Consider the following 11,090-nt stretch of genomic DNA (forward strand, 5'->3'; position numbering starts at 1 on the left):
TTTATAATTATACTCTAAACAATTATTTACTCTAATAGCCATATTGTCTTTTTATAGATTAAATAATATAATACTGCAGTCAGTTAATATTTATAATACTATATATAATGGGTATATCTTTAAGATATATAATTATTTTGTAGTGTTATATAGTTTTGTTAAAAATGTATTAGAGTTGTATTTTCTTGTCTTTTAATTATTTGAAAGAGAATTAAAATAAAACTATATATTAATTTTATAAAAATTATAGTAAATATCTTTCTTAAAATAATAATAATCATTCAGTAGAATGTTCTACGTTTACCGGACCAAGAAGTAGATTTATGGGGCTTAATATGAAAATGAGAAGTTTGCAAATTCAACTTTAAACCTTCTGTCAGTGGAAAAAATAATAATAATAATAATCAACGTTTAAATCTTGACTCATGATTTGTTCTTGTTAAACAATAATTTCTTTTAATTTTTTATGGTAATATAAAAAATATTTATAATCTTTTAGATATTAAATAAGTGTTTAATGTGGACATAAACTAATTTATTAATTTAAATATTTTCATTTAATAATTTTCAAATAAAACTACTCATAGCTGTAAAGATATACTAAAATTAATAAATTTAATTTAGACGTTAAAGAAATTAAAAAGTATATTTAACGAAAATAATGATTAAAGAAATACAACTTACATTATTAGTGTTTTAAAATGGATAACATTACGCCGAGATTGGAAATATTTTGTCCGTGTCGGGCAAATATAAAAGGAGATAGAGAACCCATTGACTCATTCAACAAAACTAATCCATTTCTTTTTGACTTTTAAACTCATCCATTCACCAAACCTTATTAATCACCAAATATAAGATTAGTATTTTATTTCTGAAAAATGGTCTTTTATTATATATGCGTAGTCACAGAAGTCCACATCGAGATTGATAAAAAAGCTGTAATTAATATGATGTAATCGAGTATAAATAGAAAATTATAAGTTAAATAAATATAATTGTAAAATGAATATGAATTTAATGATAAATCTGTGTTGTCCAAGTTCTACTTAATTTAATCAAATTTTAATTAACAAATATTTTATTTTTTATATTTATAATATTATTTTATGTTTATTATTGAATAGATTATACTTAAATATTACTTTAAATTACACTTTATTTGGATTAACATTTATGATTTTTAATTATTCATTTATTTGTGATGTGAGTAACGAATAAACCATTTTCTACCGAAAAGAGTATGTGTTTACGGCGGGAATGCACGTATTTGCTCCATATATATCTATTGCAAAATTTTTAGTTAATTATTTTTGTAACAAAAAGAACCTTTACAACGATGATTTGTCATCACCCAACATTTTTGTCTTTTCCCTTCATGTTCACTTGTTCTTTTTTTTTTTTTTTTTTTTTTTTATCAAATCTATTTTTTGAAACTATATGATATGAAAAATTAAATATTTGTTTTTATTGAGTGATCTTTGCTGGTATTTTTGACAGTGCAACTCCTACACCAAGAAAAATATTTCATTCTTCAAATGATTATTACCATTAAAACACAACAAAACTAAATTCTTCATTCTCGGTCACTCTATTTACTTTGTGAAGAAGTCTTTTTCTATGTTGTCAGTCTCAACTCTTATCTTGAGTTATGCAATATGCTTGTACATGCTTCTAGTTTTATATCACAAATTACTGACCGGCTTCATATAGGACTTTAGGATTTGAATAAAATGATATTTTAACTTTGTGATTTCTTTAAAAAAAAAAACAAAATATTTATTTTACTGGATCCACGCACTTTGTCTGTAACGAAATTTAATGTCATTATATATAAAAATATTGATTGCGATTTCCACAAAGTTATTACAAGCGTGCATCCATCTTTTTTCATGAATTACATGGTCAATTACTAACCCATCAAGTCCTTGATATGGAAGATCTTAATCTACCTCTTGTAAATATGATACTAAAAGTTTGACTCAGCCCTCATCTGATGTATTATTGTTTACTCCATCTAACATCACTTATTGAAGATAACAACAATCTTAAGGGAAGCCAAGTATAATAAACATCCTTGTTAAATTTAAAGATCATTCAATAAACATATGTTGTAAATTATATTTTCTAGAGTTTTAATGAATGCTCACCAAATTTGTGTTGATCATTTTGTTGTACCATAAGCTTCTATTTTTTTTTATTCTCTAGTTTATTGATGGGTGTCTAATTCACCAAAAATAAATTTTTATTTAACCAATAAAATAAGATTGTCGTAATGGTAAGTAGGATCGAATTGACAAGAAATTAGAAACTAATTTTCTTATTTGACCAACAAATGAATAGTAAACAAAAAGGGGGGATTTTGTAGAATCCAATACATGAAATATAAAATAAATAATGAGTAGAATAATATTAAACAAACTCTTACTGCAAGTTAGAAAATGAAACAATTATAAAAAAGATTTCTAGTCGATGAAATAGCTAACTCCAATAACGTAGTTTATCATAAATGCAAAGATTTGTTTTACCCAAAATACGACAAATCGATTATAGTTGTCAAAAACATTCCGACTACCAATCCTTTTTTATTCTTAAACCAACCAAAAAATATTCGTTAGTTGGTTCTTCGTTGTCAAGCAGTCTTAGAAATGTCCACAAGATTTAACTTGTCAACGACCTTGAGAGATAGAAGGAGCCAATTCAAGTTTTCGGATTCATCACGTGAACTAGTCAACTAGATGACTTACCTCTTCAGTATGACACTAATCGCTACTAGGTGCCAAAACCACTTAAACGATTATAAATTTGAGGAGTTCGGCTAGTTGCTTGTGGTTTCTCTTCTCGTATGACGAGTCCTATTCAAATGAATTCAAAACAACAAATATATATAGGTACAAGAAGTGAATAAATACCAGCTCTGAAATAAAATTCAAATTAATTCGATTAGATCTCATAAATATATTGCTGGAGTTTACTAGATCTATTAACTAGGAAAAGAAACAAGTTAGCTACTCATGGGGATCTATAATACAAAACGAGTTCTTAAAGATTAAAGAGAAAAAAATAGATGAAAGGAGATGAAAAGAGGGTGCAAAATCTTCAGTTGCTGCTGTGAGTGACATCGAGAAGAAGATGGATAAAGGATCTTGCTTGGCAGCTGCCCTCTTTATAGAAAATGAGCTATGATTTTTTTTTCTTTTGTTGATTATGATCATTTTTCTTGATTTCTGCTTATCTTAAACCTTTTAGAATATTTTTTCCTTGATTTTCGATCCCAAATCTTGGCTCAATGATATTTTTTTTCGAATTTAAAAAACACACATTTTATGTGCGTGACTCTTAGCCTTGCCCAAGACTAAGTTATTTGTCTACTGGACCAAGCATTACCCAAGGCTTGTTTCTAGGCTAATGACTCTTTTCACGAACTCTTCCTCTTTTCATATTGTTTTCTCTTTTCTCATCTTTATAGCATATCCTGCAAGAAAATATAGAAAATAACTCGGATTAGATAGTATACTATCAAGTTTAACAACAAAAAAAGGGTGATAATGATGTTATTTTAAGGCATTATCAAACTCCCTTATACTTATCTTGTGTTTGCCCTCAAGCACTATATAGTACACTCCATCAATCCCCATCTCTTCACCTTTAACTCACCAACTCCCAATCATTTCATCACAACCCTCAAGTTGCAAGAATAACCATCAACTAGTAATTTGTAGGCTTGAGTTTCATGGAACCATACTAATAAATAACCATTTTGACAACATCCAAATACGACATAAGAGAGTTTTATAAATTTAGCACATAAAAATTTGATGGAGAGTTTTGCAAATTTAGCCAATACCTAGTAGAACAACCACCAAACCTGTCCAGATATAAGGATTTATACAATTGATTCATGCCAAAAACAAAAAAACTTGAGCACTTTTGCTTGCTTAAAATGTTACCAACCTTTTGACATGATGGAAAACATTTATGATGAATGCACCCAGTTACTCAATTGGTCACAGTTTCAAGTAACTACTAGTGCTACTCGTAGTCATTTGGCTAGAGGAGTCGATTATTATTTGTGTTCTTTTTTTTTTCATTGTGAGTGCATTTTACGCTTCATTTCACACTTTTACTCCAACTATTTTTGAAAGTAAGTGCGTTTTACACTCTATCTCACTTATCACACGATGACCAATTTGATTTATTCATTCAAAACACACAATTATGGACAAGTTGTAGAAGAGTTCTTTATGAGCATTGATATTCACCCAAAAATAATAAAAATTAATTATTATTTTTTAATAGGCAGTCCTTAAATAAGTCATGTTCAATATATAATCAAAGATAACCATTCATAGTGTGAAAGGATAAAAAAAATAAGCTACAGTTCCTAGGAAATGGTTATAAGTGCAATTTGATTTTTAAAATATTTCATTTGAGTTGTTTAAAAATCATAGAGATGGTTGTGAAGATTGGAGCAAAAAAACGGTTGGAGATATATGTGTGGTGTCGCAAAAATTAGGCAAAAGTCTAAATACCGAGAATGAAATGCTAAAAAGAAAAAACTAGTTACTTAAGATACAAAATACGGAATATCTCTTCCCCACACTTCAATTACACATTGTCCCCAATATGATGTAAATAATGAAAAATAAAAATAAGTGACAGAATAACTCCCCTAGTTACTTGATTTGAAGGTGGGGTGCACTGGAAAAGATTGCATTTCGAGAACCACCAAATGTGTTGTCAGGTGGTGTAAGCCTTGGGCAAGGCTTATGTGAGGAATAACACACGACCGTGTTTTCTTTAGAATTTTGTTGTTCTCTTTGTTGTATACACAACACGGCCGTGTTGTACAGGCACACGGTCTTGTTTCCCTCACAAAAACGCTTTGGTGGTAACACACGGTCATGCTTTAAGGTCTATTGCAAACCTTGGGGAAGGCTTGTTCTGTTGTTTCAGAGTTTGACTTTTTTCAACTCCAACACCTGAATTTCCTGTTCCTGCACTCTAATCACCATAGAACTCAGAGAAAAATACTATAAATAAATAGAAATCACTAATGCAATTAACGAAAATTAAAAAAATAATAATAAATGAATGGGTTGTCTCCCATCAAGTGCCCTTATTTAATGTCCTAGGCTAGACATTGTCAATTTTTAAACATTTAAATTAGTTTACTTTCTTATAGTATGCTTAGCTCATTAGAATTAATCACCGAAAGGGTCTCCAATCCTCCTAAGAACACATATTTTAAATTTTCAGGCAGCGGTTTAAGTTTCAGTTTGGGTGCTTGCAAAATAGAAGGCAGACGTTTTATGTCAGAAATAGGAAGGTCAACACGTGATGTATTGCTCCTTTGAGCTTAAGTACCTCCAATTCAAACACCATTATGGATTTTTCTTAGCAACAAGTTCCTCTTCTAAAACTTTTAAGCTATCCACATCAAAATCATTCGGAAGCACAATGTTCAGCTTGTCATCAATTGACTTGAATAAAAATATTTTTGACTTAGAAGATCTACAGTATCAACACCATACATACAAGACACATCATTAGGATACTTTATATCATCATAAATATTAAATTTTATAATTTCTCCATCAAATTCCATAGTGAGTGTACCATCCTGCACATTTATCTTCGTCTTGGCCGTATTAAGGAAAGGTCTTCTGAGCAAATTATCAGAGTGGTTAAATAATTTATCGTCTTCCATATCTAACACATAAAAAAATGCATGAAAAATGAGATTATCAACATTGATAAGCACATCCTCTAGAACTCCTTCAGGATAAATAACTAATCTATCAGCTAGCTGAATTATAACACACGTTTCTTTTAATGGACCAATATTTAATCTTGAATAAATGGACAAATGCATGAAATTTATTGATGCTCCTAAATCACAATTGGGTTTCTTTATTTTTAAGGTGCCTATCTTGCAAGAAATAGCAAACATACCTTGATCCTTGCATTTGGAGGGTAGTTTCCTCTGAATTATAGCTGAAACATTTTCTCCCACACCTACCATTTTATTGCAATTTAACTTTTTCTTGTTGGTGCACAGCTCCTTTAAAAACTTAGCATATCAAGGTACCTGTTTAATTATATTAAGTAAAAGAATGTTTACCTTAATCTTGTCAAAAAAATTTAGGATCTTTTTCTCTTATTTTTTCTTCCTTAATTGTGCAAATCTTTGTGGAAATAGTGGAGGGATTATAAACGATACTAATTGGTCAGAATCTAGCTCATCTCTGTTGGCTTTATCATCAACAACTATTTTTGGTTATTTATTTTTTTGTAAGCCTTGCCCAAGACTTAATTGATCGAAATTTTTCAACAACTCTTTATCACTTCTCAATGTGATAGCCCTTATATTTTTCCATGGATTAACTTTGGTTTGAGATGATAATTTGTCCTGGGATTCCAGCTTACTCATAAATGTTACTATTGGCTTACTTGGGTCTCCAAATTTTGAATGTTTGCTCTTATTTCCTATTGAAATTGTTGTGTATTAATAACAAGTAATTTAACAATTTTTTCAAGAGGCATACCTTGTTTTGGAGGTTTTGGTTGTTGTTGTGAAGGTGGTCTTAGTTAATATTGTTAAAAATTTTGTTGTCTTACTCTATACCCAAAGTTAGGATGATCCCTCCATACTGGGTTGTAAGTGTTGGAATAGGGGTTATATCTCCCTTGTGGCTGGCTGGAGAATCCTCCAATCAAATTAACTTACTATTGGTTATCATCTTGAAGTGTAGGACACATGTCTGTAGGATGTCCGAGATGCGCACAAATTCCACAAACTCTTGCCTGAGGGTTATTTCCTACAATCATATTTTTACCAAATGAGTTAGTCCAGAAATTTGAGATTTAAGAGAAAATACTTTCTTCATTCACCCTTCTTAGGGTGTCTGCTTGTTCCCAAACTGTTACAAAGTGGCAACCATGACCACTATCAATTCTCTAGCTTCTCGAGGTGTTTTGTTTACTATGGCACCACAACTTGCTGCATCTAACATTCTTCTTTCTGCAAACAGTCGTCATTCATAAAGATAGTGAATGAGAGATTATTCTAAGACATGTTATGGGCAATTTACGCATAACTGTTTAAACCTCTCATAATAATTATGGAGACTTTCTGAATCTCTTTGATTGATCCCATATATCTCCCTCCCCATCCCGACAACTCTAGAAGTAGGAAAAAAACCTATCTAAAAATAATTTTACCATGTTTGTCCATACAGTGATTGAGTCCAAAAATAAGTAAAACAACCAATCCTGACTGCATCATCTAAAAAAAGAGAGAATGCCCTCAATTTTATCCTGTTTTTGGACACACCGTGTGGCTTCATGCTTGAACACATGATATGAAATTCTTTGAGGTGGTTTTGCGAGTTTTTATTCTCTAAACCTCTGAACTTGTGTAGTAAGTGAATTAGACAAATTTCAACTCAAAAGCTACTTTCAGATACAGACAAGTTATGCAGAGGGGCTACTAGTTGATAGGTGGTGTTGTCATATCCCTTAAGGTACATGCCTCGATCATTTGCTAAGTTTCTACTTTGGTTTCAACGGTTGCATTGCTGTCTGCAAAAATCGTGTCCTGCTGACACGTTCTTCTCTTTAGTTAAGTCTGTTTTCTTAAGCCTTTTGCGGTTTTCTCATTTTTAGATCATAAAAAAGAGGTTCTCCACGATTAGCTTTGGTTATAAAAAGGAAAAACAATTAGTTAATCTCAATTGCCAAGAAACGACGCCAAAATTTGATGAGTGTAGACTCCACAAAAAATAAATTCATATTTAACCAATAAAATAAAATTGTAGTGGTGGAAGTAGGGTCAAATCTATAGGTAATTAGAAAATAATTTTTTTCCTTGACCGACGAATGAATAGTAAACAAAAAAGGAGAGTTTTGTAGAATATAATACGCAAAATATAAAATAAATAATAAGTAAAATAATATTAAATGAACTCTTGTTATAAGTTAGAAACAAAAACAATTATAAAAAGGATTCCTAATTGATGAAATAACTAGCTCTAGCAATGTAATTAATTATAGATGTAAGGATTTATTTTATCCAAAATATGACAAATCAGCTATAGTTGTTAGAAACGTTCTGACAACCAATCATTTTTTATTCTTAAACCAACCAAGAAAGGTTCGTTAGTTGGATCTTTGCTGTCAAGCAGTCTTGGGAACGTTAATAGGATTTAACTTGTCAATGACCTTGAGAGCTAGAAGGACCAGATTCAAGTTGTTAGATTCATCAACATGAATCGGTCAACTAGATGACTTACCTCCTCAATGCAGCACTGATCGCTACTAGGTGCCGAAACCACTCAAATAATTACGGATTTGAAGAGTTCGACTAGCTGAATATGGTTTCTCTTCTCGTATGATGGGCCAAGTTCAAACGGATTCAAAAAAACAAATATATGTAGGTGTAGGAAGTAAATAAATACCAACTCTGAAATAAAATTCAAATTAATTTGATTAGATCTTATAAATACATTACTAGAGTTTATTAGATCTATCAATTAGAAAAATAAACAAATTAGCCACTCATGGTGGTCTTTAATACAAAACAAGTTCTTGAAGATTAAAGAAAATAAAAGAGATGAAAGAAGATGAAAAGAGGGTGTAGAATCTTCGCCGCTGCTATGAGTGGTGTCGGGAAGAAGATGGATGGAGGATCCTGCTTGGCAGCCACCCTTTTTATAGAAAAAGAGCTAGGGTTTTCTTCTTATGTTGATTATGATCATTTTTCTTGATTTTCTGCTTATACCAAGCCTTCCAGAATATTTTCTCCTTGATTTTCAGCTCCAGATATTAACTGAATTGATATCTTTTTCTAGATTTAAAAAGTGTAAGTTTTAATTTAAATATGCTATTATGCGTGACTCTTAATCTTGCCCAAGGCTAAGTTGTCTGTCTGCTAGACCAAGCCTTGCCAAAAACTTGTTTCTAGATTGATGACTCTTTTTACGAACTCTACTTCTTTTTGTGTTATTTTTCCTCGTTCATCCTTATATCTTGTCCTGCAACAAAATATAGAAAATAAATCAGATTAGATAACATACTACCAAGTTTAATAGCCTAAAAGTAGGTGATAATAATGTCATTTTAAGGCACTATCATTTATCAATCTTATTATATTATTAGTGTCACCATTGCTTTATGGTATTTAAACACTATTATTATTCATAATAAGACTTCAAATTTTTATGCCTTAAATATTGCTCATGATTATAATGGTTAGGATTAACTTTAGGTTGAGAATATCAAGATCTACCTATACTGATAATGCCTCTTTTTCCCCTCTTTCTATTCACTTAAATTGCAAAAAATTCTTTACTTGCGTTCATAACTAAAAACATATTATTCATTTGAAAGTGAGTTTGACATTTATAACTAAAAACTTAACAATTATTGGAATTTTTACTATATGCTGTTAATTTGATAGTCTTGTATAATAAATGCCCATTGAATTATGCAACATCAATTTTATTGTGATCAAATCATAGTAATATATGGCAGAATTAACTTTAAATAGAATCTATCCACATCTCTAACCATATGATTAATGTGAACATATATCACTGAATCCTGATAGATGACTACACATTATGCCATACATGAGGAGCACCTGATCTCATTACATATTATTCTAGGCATACATTAATGAATACTTGTTATGTAAACAATTTTATTGAATTCATTTGACTACTAGATTCATCGATTTGAGTTTTTATTCTATGTAAAATAAGAATCTAATATAATTCTTATACAAATTACCTTTTTTTGTTGATGTAGTTTGAATTTTAGGAATATCTTATTTATATTTAAGGAGATATTTTACATTTATCCTAATTGATATTTTATGTATATCTTGAAAATTTTTCGTATTTATCCTAGAATATTTAATGTACATCCTGGAGAGTTTTGTGAGATGAAAACTCTCGTAGTTTCTCTATTTAAGGGCATATAACTCTGTTGATAATGTACAATATTTTGGTCATAGTAAAAAAGTTTCTAATCAATCTTGTCTATGGATGTAAGACAAACCATGTTAAAATATTGTGTTTTTTTTATTTTGCTATACTTTGTTGTGATTATACCGGTTTAGAGATAAATTTTCCAACAAATGATATCAGAGACCGGATTAGAGAGAGAAAGTCATAGTTGAAGGAGAAGAAGCTAAAAAGTTGTAGTGCAAAACCAAAAGACTGATCATCTCTCACACAACAATTTTCAAGCGACATCAAAACACATTTCTTTCAGTCAGATGTATGCAGTCACCCATAAGGAGTCAAAAAGTCTTAGCGCAGCTTGAAACAAGAAAACAATGCAGCAACAGTGGTGGATGGGAAAGCAGCGAAAGAACTATCTTCAGCACGACAAGTTTGTGTGCCAATGTGGAAGAAGACGAGCTACCCACATTCTGTTCCAATAGAAACAGTTCGGTGCACGTAGTAGCCTTGTCCAGAATAAAAAGACAAATCATGTAATTTAGTGGTGTTAAGGCGCCAAAGTAGTGTTGTTTCCAATCTTGCTTACATATAACGGTCCAAAAGGAGTGTAAATTAAGTGACTTAGCCCACGTACACGTTTGAAACTAAAAACCTAGAGAGAGAATACGCGAGCGGCTGGAGCAGACAAACTAGCATGTGGTGTTTGGATTGCTCAAAGCCATATCTATGGCATTTTCTGGCATTTTTCTGCATGATTTTACTAGATTCGTGCCAAATTTGAGTAACCTGTATTTCTGTGGTATTTACAGCTAGTTCGAGGTGGCATGTGGTGATCAACGATGGTGTATGCAGTGACATGTGTGGATTTTGATAACAGTGTGTACGTTGATGCGTGGTGGCGCATGGAAGCACGTGGGTGCTTCGGTGATTACGTGCAGTGGTTTTTTATGCGATGGTAATTTACTATGAGTGGTTCTTTACTTTTGACGGTGGTATTTTTATCTATTTATTTTTTATGCATAGTGTAGGGATTTGAGAAGACATTCGCAAAGTATAAGGTAAAAAAATTTAATGGTGAAATGAGTTTCAATCTACACAAAATTAAAATGAAGTCGTTCCTGG

This window comes from Carica papaya, chromosome 7 (assembly GCF_054855325.1).
Source record: "Carica papaya isolate Zhongbai chromosome 7, ASM5485532v1, whole genome shotgun sequence".
NCBI lineage: Eukaryota > Viridiplantae > Streptophyta > Magnoliopsida > Brassicales > Caricaceae > Carica > Carica papaya.